The following is a 15,449-nucleotide window of genomic DNA, read 5'->3' on the forward strand; positions in this document are numbered from 1 at the left end:
GCCCATGCCAGCCAACTCGGGCTCACAGGGCTCAAGCTGTGGGGCTATTTCATTGCTGTGTAGACTTGGGCTGGAGCCCAGGCTCTAGGAACCTGCTGGGTGGGAGGTTCCCAGAGCTCAGGCTCATGTCTAAGCCCAGAAGTCTACACAACAATGAAACAGCCCGCAGCCTGAGCCTCATGAGTCCAAATCAGCTGGCATGGGCCAGCCAGGGGTTTTCCTTTGCTGTGTAGACATACCGATAGAGACCAGCATCTCTTTCCCTTCTGATTGGAGTTTTTCCAGGCTGCACAATTTCCTGCCCACACTGTCCAAACAAGACCACCTAAACAAGCCAGCATCTGCACTTTACTTTCTCTCCAAAGGCTGTGAACAGCTGTACTTGCCAGCAGATAGAAATTACCACACAGCTCTTTTTAAGAAAGAAGATATAGTCTTAAGGTGAAAGCATTACAGAGAAAACATATTAAAAATGGTGAAAGACTTACCAGAGGTCACCCCAACTCTATCTTCTGATAGGTGTCAGTCCTTCAAAACCCACAACTGGTTTTTCCTTGTGGTTATAAGTCCATAACTGTCTCAAATTCAGAACCAGAACAACCATGAATAGACAGTCTTTCCTTTATACAGCACGGGCCTTTGATCTTGGCCTCATGTAACAGATGATCAGCAGATAATGACCTTCTCCTCATGTGCTAGCTTCAAAGGCCTTGGTTTTTGCATAACCAGAGGAGAGTAAATCCACTTCATATGCATTGTCCCAAAAATCAGTTCTTGTCTGCGACACTTTTCAATATAGGCCTTTGATCATCCAGGCCTTACAACACATCTCCCTGCTAGAGAGTTTACATACAATCCTGGCCCACAATAATACATATTCTTTGTATTTAGTACAATGGACCCCAATGATAGCTAAACTTAATTACATAAGGTTTTTCAAGGCTATCGCAGGAAATTGCCATATCTGTCACACTGACTGTGACACTGGCAAACCAGGTGCCAGCTCATGCCAAGGCCCCTAGGCCTCACTGAGCACTGACAAATGCATAGCTAGAAACCAGTCTGGTTCATCTATATGTTAGCATTGTTAAAATAGATGTTAAGTTAATAAGAATGTGTTTAGTGTTTAGATTGATGAAATGCTAGTAGGATGCTACATGCATCAATCTCTCTTATAACGCCAATGTTATGAAGTTCTATTTAGTGTTTGCATTATAAACCTCGTAATTTTCTAATTCACCAAACAGGAAAGAAGCATTAATTAATGTAAAATGCTGGTTCTGCACATAAGAAGGCCCATTGAAATCAAATGAGCCATTGTGAAGCATCAAAAGACTTTCTTGACTGCTCCTCCCTACTCCTGCATGGGAACTCATCACATAAGCTTGAACTCTGGGGGAATGGAATAAAAATGTCTGAGAAGAAAGAACTGTATCACTATGCTGCTCAGAATTTGGAGAAGTCAGGATTTCTAAGTATAAGCAAGGGATCCACAAGCTGCTTAGTTTGGGTTAGCCCTAGAGGACATATGAATATAAAACAGTTACTATCAGATTTTGGAACGTAAGACTGTAACTCATTTGTGTGTGTGTGCTTACCTTCTTTAACCTTGTAAGTGACTCTATTTCTTTTCTAATAAATCTTTAGTTAGTTTATTATAGGACTGGTTACAAGCTTTGTCTTTGGTGAAAGATCTGGGGTGCAATTGACCTTGGGTAAGTGACTGGTCCTTTGGGACTGGGTGTAACCTAAATATTGTTGTGAATTTTGGTGTAAGGGAGCATCTACCACAAAGGAAAGCTTGCCTAAGTGGCAATACAGACCGGAGTACCCAAGAGGACTGTCTGTGACTCCATGGTGAGGCTGTTGTAGTGCTTGAGGAGTCTTCACATGATAGTTGATTGGTGAAACCTAAGTATAGAATATACAAGCAATTTGGGGTTTGTGCCCTGTTCCTTAACATCTGACCTGAGGTTGGCACTCACAGTTGTGAGCCACTCTAGACAACTTGACACTGACATCTTCTGGTAATTACCCAAAATACAATTTGACCAGAACCTCCCATTTATTGAAAATCATAGCTGTTAGAGGTTATAGTACCATCATTAGTCCCTTCTAGGACTGCAGAGTCCAGGACAGAACTCAGGAAGACCCTGTGTGGTGATAATAGGCAGAACAAGCTGTGCTTGATCAGCTGGGAGATAAAGATCCAAGGAGAGCTACAAAGTCCTCTCTATGTTTAACAACTGGAATAAAAAATCCCCTGTACATTCATTACAACCACATTCTGTTTCTTCTCTATCAGGGGTCAGCCACACTTCAACTTTCTCATCCCATCTGAAAGATGGCACTTCCAGTGTACAGACCCTAATACCACCGTGAGGCTTGGGATCATTACTGAGCCTAAGCTAGAGGGAAGAAAGTTCCCTACTCAATAACCAACACAACTGCCTGTGGCACCTGGGTTTTCCCTGGGGTGGGTCATCAAATCAAGCCTTATTCTACTTAAATTATATGCTCTGCTAGTGTAACACATTCTGAGGGCCATAGAAAAGCCCACGAGAAAAACAAATCACACTATGAAGACTGTCATTAATACACTTCAACTTTCTCATCCCATCTGAAAGATGGCACTTCCAGTGTACAGACCCTAATACCACCGTGAGGCTTGGGATCATTACTGAGCCTAAGCTAGAGGGAAGAAAGTTCCCTACTCAATAACCAACACAACTGCCTGTGGCACCTGGGTTTTCCCTGGGGTGGGTCATCAAATCAAGCCTTACTCTACTTAAATTATATGCTCTGCTAGTGTAACACATTCTGAGGGCCATAGAAAAGCCCACGAGAAAAACAAATCACACTATGAAGACTGTCATTAATGCAAACGTCATGCAATTCCTGTTGGGGAGTGACTCTATTCCATACATCAGCAGGAGAGTTTTGAAGGTCAGCCCTGCCCCCAGAGCCCTCACTGAGCCAGGAAGAGGCAGGGTGTGACCCCCCTCCCCACTCTACCAGAGCTGTGGCTGGCTAGAGAACTGGCAAGAAATCACATTGCTATGCCTTGCTGCCAGTCTGCCTCCCAGTGGAGGAAGAGACTGTGACTTGGAGGGAGACTGCATGGCCTGGAGCATGTGCTGCAATGGCACGGATATAGCAGGCCCAAAGAAAGCCTAAATTCAGGGCTGGGAGTTAGGCTCAGGGACCCGTGTAAGTATAAACCTATGAGCCTATACTACATGCAAGAATTGGCCATTTCCCAAAAGGAAAGAGATACTTTAATCTGGGATTAAGGGACCAAGGCTAGCAGGACACGAGAAACTCTTAATTACTGATAGTGTAAGAGTTTGTTTAAGCATTTGCAATTTATGTTATAAGCTCATTAGTTGTTCTCTTCAATGACCCCAAGATTCTGACCATTCTCATAAAGATATTGGGTCACAGCTATGTTTTGGAGAGGTTTGGGGTGATTTCCTGCCTCCGGACACATTGTAGAAGCTTGGAACAAGCTATAAAAGAGGGGAAGTCCCCACCACACTCTATAGTACGAAGGCCAATCAAAACTAGCCTTCATCACTGCTGAGCATATATGAGAGTAAAAGGTAACTTCCCTCAAATATGAAACATAGATATTATCTACAACTCATGGGTGAAAGGGTCTATTAGTTTCAGTAGTCATGTATTTTTATTAACAGGAACACTTTTGTCCTAAAGTAATGGGTGCATGAGAAGTTGATTCAGATCTGCTCTAACTGCTACTTCCAAACATATATTGAGAAGATCATGCTATCATATGTCTCTGTTTATAATGCCTCTTTTTTGTGTAGTTTGATTATTATATTTTAAATTGTACTAGCAGCATTGCTGATGAGATCACTGTCAGTTCTGCTTCAGGGGCATACTGAAGGTTATGAAAACCAGCATATACTCTGGCTCAAAATCTAGTGGTAAAATTCGCACAGCATGCTGGCACTCAATTAACCTACGCATAGGGAATCCCATGTCCTAGAGTCCTGTATATAGCAGTTACTTTTCTACCTGCCATCTACTTTTCTGAAAACATTATTTTTAGCCATAAGGTTTACAAAGATACGGCCCCCTTAGGCTGAGGGCACAGTATTTGAAATAATTGACATTTACCTGCATCTGACTGACAAGAACTAACAATAAAGGGATATTTGACCTAAGGCCAAACACAACAGCAGTGCAAATGGACACTTTCATATCAATGGTGATTTACAAGGTTAAAAAAAAATGGTGATTTACGAGGTTACTTTTTTTGCTTAATCTCCCATTTGACTTCGTTGCACTGAGGGGGTGAAAGGGCAAAGGGCACCATTGACTTGGACCTTCGGTGCACTAATGGATACATACCCCCTTTCATTTTTATTTGTCAATTTATGCACTAAAGTATCAGAGTTTAAATCTGATATCTGTTTAGCATCTTTTTAATAACCATTATATTACTCTATACCAGCTAAATTTATGCCAATACTTTTCCAATTAAACAACAGATGCCTTTTACTATCTTTAGGCTAAATCAGCTTCCCAGGAGAAATCCCAGTAAAACAGGTATCCTAATATTTTATCTCCCAATCCACAAATATATCCTGTCATAACATTTTCCATTTCTAAAGCTCCTTTCATCCCCAAGATTTTGAAGATTATGGGCTTGATTCACCACTGTGTTACTCTGTTTTACACTGGTGTAACTCAAGTGACATTTTATATAGCTGGTGATGAAATAAAATCATTACTTAAAGGAAAATTAATGGCTACACTTTTATTTTTAATTGTTTATATGTGTAAGTGAGCGAGAAAATGAATCCTGGGCTCATGGAAGGTGCAATACAAATTGCTGTGCAAACTAAAGTTTATCCACTGGATATGTGTAGCAGCAATGCAAGCATGGACAATGGCAGTGCAAGACTTTACTGCACTGCCTTGCAAATATGTCTCAACCATGACGTGGAGAGTTAACTTTTAGGAATGAGAGAGAAATACAATCTCTTTACCCATTCAGTCTCTATACCCAGTCTCTTTTGTCTCTCTCTTGAAACTGCCAACACCATTTCCATTTAATGTCTGTTGTAGAGGTAATGGTAAGTAGCTTTCTGATGTGGCCGGCCTCCCCGCTAGAAAATGAATTGAGACTTTCTGATTCATTTTATAATGACCTCTAAACAGTGATCAGATGATGACATGTGTCAGTCACTACTGACTCAGACTGGATTTAACCTGCCAGCACAGAGACCAGAAGTTCTATATATTTCTCATCTTTTTCTTGAAGTGAATTTTACTATATGTATTTTTTAAATGTTTGAATTTTTAAACAGTGATCAAGATAATCTATGGTTACAACAATGCAGGCAAAACTCATTTTTACTGTAATATGAATAATAATATTCAACTATAACTGGACAGGAAATGTGAGAGAGACAAATAGATTTCATTATTTATAGGTTGGTTACTTTGAGTATTATCTATAACAACATACAAAGGCCAATATTTTCCAATACAAAACCCTAAAATCACTTGCAGGCAACAGGAGTTGATGGGCACTCAGTGCTTTTGAAAATCAGGCTACTCATTTAGGAGCCTACATCAGGATTTATAAACTGTTCTTGGCAAAAACTGGTGCAGGCATTTGACCTCTTTGTCAGTCTGTGGTTAGAATAGACCAAAAAGAAGCTAAATGATCTTTAGCATTCTCTATTGCTTATAATACAGAGGGTTGTTGAAGTCACTGATGTGGGGAAAGTGGGATGGCAGTTTTACAGCTGCAATCTAAATAATAGCAGGTCCTCTGTGGATGTTAAGGATATTGGTTTGTTTTTATCTTTGCTGATTGTCACAAAACTATTAACTAGCTAATAAAAAGTGTTGTTATCAGGAATACTCAACTTATTAGCATCAGGAAGGGCTTATTTTCCTGGCAGAGTCTATCAGTTGAGGCTTGTTAATGGTACCATAAACAAACATTTGTGCCAAGGAATGAAAGCTATAATTATCTCCAGAGATCCTGTAGGGGAATTACATGCAGAATGACTGGGAAAAAAAGGATAAGTAGAAAAAAGCTATTCACATGATCTTCAAAACAAAATAGAAAAAGACAGGAGCCAGAAAAATAATTTAATGCCACAAGTATTCTTTGGTAATTCAATCAGTTTTTCTTATACACATAGAATTACACAAAGTCCAAGAAAAGAGTCAGGAAATATCATATGCTGTTGTGACTTGAACTGGTGTTTCATTTAAGGAAAGTTTTTTAACTTGAAACCTCAGGCCATAACAGCAGCAGAGACTGATATGAAAAGGAGGGTTACGGAAATAGTGACATAGTAACATTCATCACACTCTGAATATCCCTGTAGTACCAGAAAAGTATTGTACAATGCCAGGTGAACTGAGCACATTTTGTTATATCAAGCAGGATATCAAATTTATAATTGTTGAATGAGGAATGTTCAACTGTAAACAGAAATCATATAGGAAATGTTGGATGCTTTCCATCTAGGGACTAGAGGTATGCTCTTTAATAGGTTACAGTAAAAGTATAACATGAACTGGACTTGTTGTGGGAGAGCTGGTATGGGAGGGGAATGGAAACAACCAAACCCTTCAGTAATAAGATCACTCACAGTACAAGAAGAACGAGGAGTACTTGGCAGCACCTTAGAGACTAACAAATTTATTTGAGCATAAGCTTTTGTGGGCTAAAACCCACTTCACTGAATGCATGCAGTGGTCTGTATTTTCCACTGCATGCATCCGATGAAGTGGGTTTTAGCCCATGAAAGCTTATGCTCAAATAAATTTGTTAGTCTCTAAGGTGCCACAAGTACTCCTTGCTCTTTTTGCTGATACAGACTAATGCGGCTACCACTCTGAAACCAGTACAAGAAGAGTGCATCCACACATCCTCTGTAGAGCCTGTCCACTGAGCTACATTCACAGTAACCTAGAGAGGAGGTATTTATCTCAAAATGAAGGACTAGAATATGAGTTCGGTAGGAAGTCATAGTTCTATGGAGAATACCTACTAGCAATCTATTTAATAAAAGAAAGTGTAGTGGGGTGAGGTAGAAGAGCATGAAGAAGAGAGAAAATAAATCAACAAATGGGAAGAAATAGGAATAAACAAGATAGAGGAAGGAATAGGGAAAAATTGTGATATAATTCACTGACAATTTCTGTGTAATTTGATGAGGTCTTCAACTATCGTCATTTAAATCTGTCAAGGAATCTCTGTTGAGCCTGAGAAATACAAGAATTTGCTTCATATAAAAGAGGTTTCTTCAAATAGGGAACACGGATGCATGATTTAAAATTATATCCAAGTGATTGGATGAATATGTGACTGGGATTTGCTCAGCGTATCCCTGCCTGATCCTAAGTCTGGCTTCAACAGCATCTAGCATTCATGTTTTCTACTTAGTGTGTGTAACCACAGGAGCTAACAAAGAAAGGTCAGTTAAAACAGAAAAATGATAACCACAGATCATTTTGCTGCAAAAATTGGGGCATTCCAGTCAGTTAATTTGCTTTTTTATAAGAAGTTCAGCTACCTGAATTTCCATAAACCATTTGCTCTTCCAATGAGTAGGGATATCTGATAAAAATATCCCTCTGGTATAGTTTACCCAGTGATGTTTTCTCCATTGAAACACTCTTTTGCTATACTCTGTGTGAAGTAAATATATGGATATGAAATGCCAGAAGCATAATTTATATCACATTTGCTTCATCAACAGTCAAAGCAGTGTACCATGCAAGCAGATCACAAGAAAGTGTTATATTTCTTTTTTCAGGATCTTCATAATTCTGAAAGACACATCAGATTCTTCTGTAATAAGACTAAATGAGCAAATAAAGAAATGTAAGAAATGTTTATATTTCCTGTGCACTGGCAATTTTACATGTAAAATTACAACAGCTGGAGTTTTAATCACAAAATAAAGACCAATACAATGTTAAATTTAGCACAATGCACATAGGATTTTATGTGCTCTTTTTTACTCCTTCAGACAGGGTCACAGGAGCAAAAGACTCCCTTCATATAAAGTTTTTTGTTTGAACAGAAATAAAAAAAGAAAATATTTCTATATTGGGGATGAATCTCACAGGGTCCCAAAAAGAAACTGTATATTCTGGTTAGGAATGTCTCATTTTAAAGCAGTGTAATACCTGAAAATATGAAATTGTGCAGAATTTGTTTAATTTTTAGCAGTGTTTTTATAATGTTTGTATAGATTTGCAACCAAGACGTAGTAGAAGCAAGCTCTAACCACACCTTTAATTTCAATTCAATGGTGAATACATTGTAGGATATGTTGATGGCTGGGGGCAATCTCTATAGGCCCAATCCTTACCTTTACATGTGTATTACCCAGAAAATAGAATCATAGATACTCACAGAATAAATGTTAATCTATTTCCTCTTAATCTGAACAGGACTATTTTTTTTCAACTTTTAGCTCTAGTTTATGGAAATTAAAAGAAGTACAGCCTATCCCAAGGTGTCACAGATATGGCAATATCCTGGGCAAACATTACTGAATTAAGTTGAAATATCTTTGGAGTTCATTATATTAAAAATGCAAATGTTTATGTATTGTTATGGGATTGCATGCAATACCTCTAGGAAGGAAATATGACTAACGTAAACCCTGGGAAGTTATATAAGCGTCAAAGAACTGTTTGAAACAATGTACCCCCTACAGTTATGCGAGAACTTTTGAAGCTTCACCCTAAGGACACCTTTGTCTGCTGATCACCTGTTACATGAAGACAAAATCAGAGGCCCAAACTGCATAAAGGAGTGAATCAGATTCATGGGCATGCTTGTTCTGAGCCAAACCAGTTATGACTTATAACTACAGAAAAAACTTTGGTTGTGCTGGAAGGACTGTTTACCTGCTCGAGTCCTTGTTGCAGTTGAGGTGAGTTCTGGTTAGCTTATTAGTATGCATGTAGATTCTTTTTAAGATTTTTTTTTCTGTAATGCTTTCACCTTGCTTATGAAAAGCTATGGGATAACTTATACCAGTCAGCAATTACACTGTTTATAGCCTTTCAGGAGAAGGCAAAGCAGGACTTCTTAGGCAGTCTGACTTGTTGGGGAATTCCCAATGTAGGCAAGAAACTTCAGCCTCAAAATACCCTAGTCAGTAGAGAGAGAGTTGTGGGCCTCTATCCAAGAGAGGTAATGGCTGAGAAGCTGGGAGCCTAGAGTGAGTGCCCTTTGTGGACTATACAGGAGGAATACAAGTGCAGTTGTCTTGAACTGTGATACAACCACACTAGAATTTTGTTCTTCATGTTGGGCTGAATTACTGAATTTCATCCTAATTACTTTTGGAAAGATGGTCCATAATATTACTTGTCAACAATTACACATTTTTCTTACAGAAAACATTAAATAGATGACCTGAATAGAATACAAGAATGTATTCAATCAGAGGGTGCTTCAGATGTTATAAAATACAAAATAGTAAGAGTATTTTCTGAATGGCAGTGGCAGCATCTTTGTTCCCTATGACCACTTTGGTAAAACTGCATGGATTCTGATCTTTCATATTTGCATTCATATGTACTATAACTGTGCATAGATATCCAGCATGGCCAGATTGGCAGGTAATCTGTATGGCATTGACAACAGCCTTATGGCGAAGTCTCATAGAGTGAACTTCCATTGACTTCAGGATTTTACCCAAAGAGATTAAATCAACAATGTTGTATGGAAATTTTATCTAAAGTATATAGGATTTAATAGGGAACTATATCATTTATACAGATTATGAACGATTCTATTGAATTCTGTTCTAAGGATATTATTCTTTATTAAATTCTATAAGATGGTTAAAAAAGTGGAAAGCTTAATATTTTCTATTCAGTTCTATAGGATTTTTCTACTAAGGAAGGACCTCCTAAATTTTCAACTGGCCCAGTTTAAGGAATGGGTTTAACTCACCACCACATATTGCGATTTCAGAAAACTTCAGACAGATGCCTTCTTTTGTGATCTTATGATAATGAAATTGTATAAGTTATCTGCTATAACTAAAAGAAAAGGAGTACTTGTGGCACCTTAGACACTAACAAATTTATTTGAGGATAAGCTTTCGTGAGCTACAGCTCACTTCATCGGATGCATTCGGTGGAAAATACAGTGGGGAGATTTATATACACAGAGAGAGAACATGAAACAATGGGTTTTATCATACACACTGTAAGGAGAGTGATCACTTAAGATGAGCCATCACCAGCAGCAGGGGGGGGAGGAGAAAAACCTCATGGTGACAAGCAAGGTGGGCTATTTCCAGCAGTTAACAAGAACATCTGAGGAACAGTGGGGGGTGGGGTGGGGGGGGAGAAATAACATGGGGAAATAGTTTTACTTTGGAAAGCCTTTCATGGTGAAAAGCAAGGTGAGCCATTTCAAGCAGTTAACAAGAATGTCTGAGGAACAGTGGGGGGGGGGGTAAATAACATAGGGAAATAGTTTTACTTTGTGTAATGACCCATCCACTCCCAGTCTCTATTCAAGCCTAAGTTAATTGCATCCAGTTTGCAAATTAATTCCAATTCAGCAGTCTCTCGCTGGACTCTGTTTTTGAAGTTTTTTTGTTGAAGGATAGCCACTCTTAGGTCTGTAATCGAGTGACAAGAGAGATTGAAGTGTTCTCCGATTGGTTTTTGAATGTTATAATTCTTGATGTCTGATTTGTGTCCATTTATTCTTTTACGTAGAGACGGTCCAGTTTGACCAATGTACATGGCAGAGGGGCATCTATACGCTTCATGTTGATGAAAGGCCTTGCTATATAGTGCAGAAATTGATCAAGAAGAGCTCATCTATCCTTACATAAAGATTATCCCTGAAATGCTTCTACTGTCATGTTGGTTAATTATGCCAGCTGGCTCTCATCTGTGTACTACATTAGCATGTACACTAACTAGCATTGTTAGGTATATTGTATGGTAATACCTTGCAAACCCATGCACAAGATGGCAGGACTGACTTCTCAGCTTGACAGGTTTTGGGGAAAAGAAAACAGCTACAGAGTATAGTATTGTTTAATACTCTGCTTTCCCTTTACCCGCACTTAAGCCTTTCTGAAACTGTACTTTGCCCAAATCAGGGCTCAGCTTACACATACATACAAATTATACAATGAGATAACATTGCAGGACATTTATTCTGCACTTTTCTTTTTGGTTCTATTCTGTTGACTTCCAGATTTGCATTTCTGTCGTATCGTTGTTCAAAAATTAGTTGAACTTCTGATGGTATTGGGAAGCATTCTCTAGGTTTATCTTGGCAAATGAAAGCAAAGAAATCCAATACAAAAGGAATGTTTTTCTGCTCATTTCTGTAACAACAACAATTATAAATGTGAACCACTTTAGTCTGATTGCCTCATGTTTTTTGACATAAGCCTATAACTGTTTTTTTAAGATTTTACATATTTGACATATAAAGAAATAAATATAATTTTATAAATGGCACAAAACCTTGTAGGAATAGATTGCAAAGTGTTGTGCCACATTGGAGTAGAAATTCTATTTAGTACCATTTATTTATATCATATTGGGTTTCCCCACATGGCAATGCATACTAGAAGTGTATGATTCCTAAAGCACACCAAAATGTTGTGTAGGCCCAGGTAGCGTCCACTAAAAGTTTCCTAGTGTGCATTAACATTAATGTTTACTAGGGATTTTTTAGTGTGCACCAGCAGGACCTTCATGGGCCAGTTAGTGCACAACACTTTGGCACACATTGGAATTCACACCCCTCTAGTGCACATTGCTATGCTGTGTAGACAAGCCCATAGATTAAGTATTTATTATCATTTATTGCTTATATTACACCAACACCCAGAAGCCCCAACCAAAGATCAAAGCCTCCTTCTACCTGGCACTGTACAAATACATAAACAAGACCATCCAGATCCAGCAGGCTCACAGTTTAGGATTATGACAAGAAGCAAAGCAATCCCAGCCCAACACCTGTCGAGCAATTGTCAGTTGGTATATTTACTCTTCAAACCAAATGGAGCACAGGAAAGAATGGAGAAGGAGAAAAAAGGAAAGAAATGCTACTAAAGGAACAAAGCAAAAAAGATAAAGAACACCTCCCTCTCTTCTCGCTTCTACTATCCAGTCCTAGGTCACCCGTGAATGCCCTACTTCCAATGCTAATTCTATACTGGTGCTTACAAAATAAGTAAGATGTCCCCTGAGGAGGTGGACTAGCGAGAGGGAGAATCATTCTGAACTTTCAAATATGCTTCACTATGTTTTTTCCTGGAAATTTGGAATGGTTTGGTTAAGGCTGCTTTCTTGCCCTCATCACATAGTTTCCAATGTGGAAGTTCTTCTTGGGAATGAGAGATGTAGTGACCTTTCACCACACTGCTAAGGTCAGACAAGGTGAGTCTATTTGTAATGTACAACCCAGAAACCTGCTCCCAATCCACTCAGCATCAACTCTTCATGAGTGACCTGCTCCTTTCAGCATGAAGTGATAAACTAGCCCCAATCATCTCATCGCTTCAAAAGTTAAAAATCACTCTTCAGCTTTCCCACAGCTTCCATCTTTCCTACAGCACAGTATTAGAGCTTTTAGAATGCACAATGACCTGCCTTTCCTCCTTGCCAATTTAGCTGTTCCTGAGAGACAGACTGAACCATTTTATGCCTGTACATAGAGACATATTAGCAAATGCAGTCTGAGTGGACCAGTTAATTTGTAATAACTTCAAAAAGTAATCATGTTTAATGCTTGGCTACCAAGCTAAAACTCTCACAACATCTCAAAGGAAAAGCACCCACTGTTTCTTTCCATCTGTCACTTCTGTTCACTGTTCCCACATACTTTGCCTGATCTCAACCACTATTACATCTGAATTTGCTTAGAAGCAATTTCTTCATTACCCTTCAGTAGCTTTGCTTTATTTTTCTAATGCATAAGCTTTGCTACTCTTCCCAGTTTCAGTCAAAATGAAGTGTGGGCAAATTTTGTTTTTTTTTTGAGGCAAGGAAAATCAAGAGAAAATATTAGCAGAAATTCCAGTGCTGTGGACAGATTCTCAACTGGTATAAATTATCACAGGAGCAATGAAAATTTATATCAGCTGAGGATCTGCCAATATCCTGAAAGAATATCTCCATATCAAGATCCTAAACAGCTGACCATTTCCTGTAAAACAAAACCTTAAATCCAAAAAATGTATATTGATTTTAAAGGAAAAAATATTTGACTCTGCTCCCCTGATTTTGTCCTTCTTAACTTTTATGCCGTTCTCCTAGATATTTTTATATGAAGAACACTTGTGATACTTTATAGCACATTACTCCACACTTTTTTGATTTCTGGAGTCAAATTCTAAATAAAGACCAACAAAACTTCAAACAAACATAATCCTTACTAGAAAGGGCTGTTAGCATTCAAAGTTGACATTACTTCAACAGCAAAGGTTAAACTTTATAATGCATTCTTTGAATGCAGTAACAAAAGCTCTTTTATATCCTTTGATCACTTGAGCTCACCTGTAGGAAATGTTACACCTTTTTATTAAACTGGTGAATTGTCTTTGCCGTACAAACTGGAGACATTCTTGACAGGCTTAAAGTCATTAACACCTCTGAGGAATGCACAGCAGAGCCTATAACATTATCTCATGCCTCTGCATGTTAGTACAATAATTCTGTAGTTTCCCAAAGTCTTAGGCATGCTTTCCTCTTGATATTTGTGTAGCAGATTTATTGAAATGAGTGAAAGAATAGTATGTTGGTAAAATTCACCATGACACAGATGTGCCCAATAAAACATATTTGATGTCTACAGAGAAAGAGCCCTTGCCTTGAATTAGCAAATCTGTGGGATTAGTGTGAAACATTTGCAAAACAAATTATTCATCAACAATTGTCAAAATAAAAATTTACATTTATTTTCAATGTCTGGCCAGAAAATTTGTAACAACCCCATTACCACCACTGCCTACACAATCCCTTTCACATACCTATATATTTTTTTTTTCTCAGAGGGCACACACAACCATCTATCAATCTAGCTATCTATCTAGCTATCTAATTACAGTCAACAATGTCTCTTTTGTTGCTTTTCTTTACACATACTGTTAGATACACACATTTTACTTCAAAACTATAGCCAACCATAAAAATGGTTTCTCTTATAAAAATATACAAGTGAACTAAAAGTGTTACAGGGTATGGTGGGAGTATAATATATGAGCATACACTGGAAGGCTGCCTGGCTCCTCTCTCAAGCCAAGGTCAAGCAACCAGTTAGGAGGGACAAGGGGGTTGGGGAGGCAGGCATAAGAAACACTAAAAACCAAATAAAAGTTTGGCCTTGGCCAGAACACAACCTCATTCCTTACCCCTGCCATGGGATACAAAAGAGGTGGGAGGAAGACCCTAGACTCATGACCCTCTAAAAAGGAACATGACCACAAGTTGTAAGGGGTGGGACTGCAGGTATATTTGTGCCTGCTAAGAAGGAGGAGGTGGGAATAGGGAATGGGGAACAGGGACACAGGCAAGGCTCTGCAGCATCAGAGCTGGGAACGGAACACTGGGGAACAGATTCTGCCAACATGTAGAGCTATGGATATTCTTGCTTGGAACTAACCCCAATAAATATCTCATTGCCTGCACTTTGGACTTCTGGTCTCCTGCTTTCCATCTGTGTGACAAGAACCAGGGGAGGGGGTCAAGGGAAAGCCCTCTAACAGCAAGTCAATAGCTGTATGCATGATTGTAATGGGCAATACAATTACACCCTTACCAAAGTTTCCTTCCCCTCACTTGGCTCACCTGTGCTTGACTGCTGAGACTGATTGACCAGCAGGGGAGTTTCAAACAGGTTCTGACTTGTGGCATAGCCGGATCCCCTGGTCACACATCCCCCACCCTCCTTCTCTTTCTCCTCCTCCTCCTCCTCGGCAGGGTATTCGGCAGTATTCAAAGTTGTCTGTTGGGTGCTGATAGTTTGGCATGCAGCTCTTTGTAAAAATAGCAGATCTGTGGATTAACACCAGATCGACTATTGGACTCCTTGGTGTTGTGGCCTGCTTGATTTCAAAGTTCCTTCATTTTCATGTAGCACTGCTGCTGATCCCTATTTTACCCCTTCTCCTACATCCCTGTGCAGTCTGCTAGTAGACATCCACATTTCTACAACTGGTCCAAAACTGTGCTCTTCTCTCCTGGAGATCCAATATCTCCTGTCTACTCTATGCTGGAGTGTGTCTGGGGGATGTAGCCAGCATGGTCAACTGGGCAGTTACACACAACAATAGAGAGCTGCTAGGGTACTTGCCAAACTGGGCAATTAGGAAAAGGCATTTCAAAAATTAGTGGGCAGTGGAGTTCACAGATGTCACCAGAACAGCGAGTGTTAGGTATATGGGACAGCT

The sequence above is a fragment of the Dermochelys coriacea genome, chromosome 2 (genome assembly GCF_009764565.3).
Source record: "Dermochelys coriacea isolate rDerCor1 chromosome 2, rDerCor1.pri.v4, whole genome shotgun sequence".
Taxonomy (NCBI): domain Eukaryota; kingdom Metazoa; phylum Chordata; order Testudines; family Dermochelyidae; genus Dermochelys; species Dermochelys coriacea.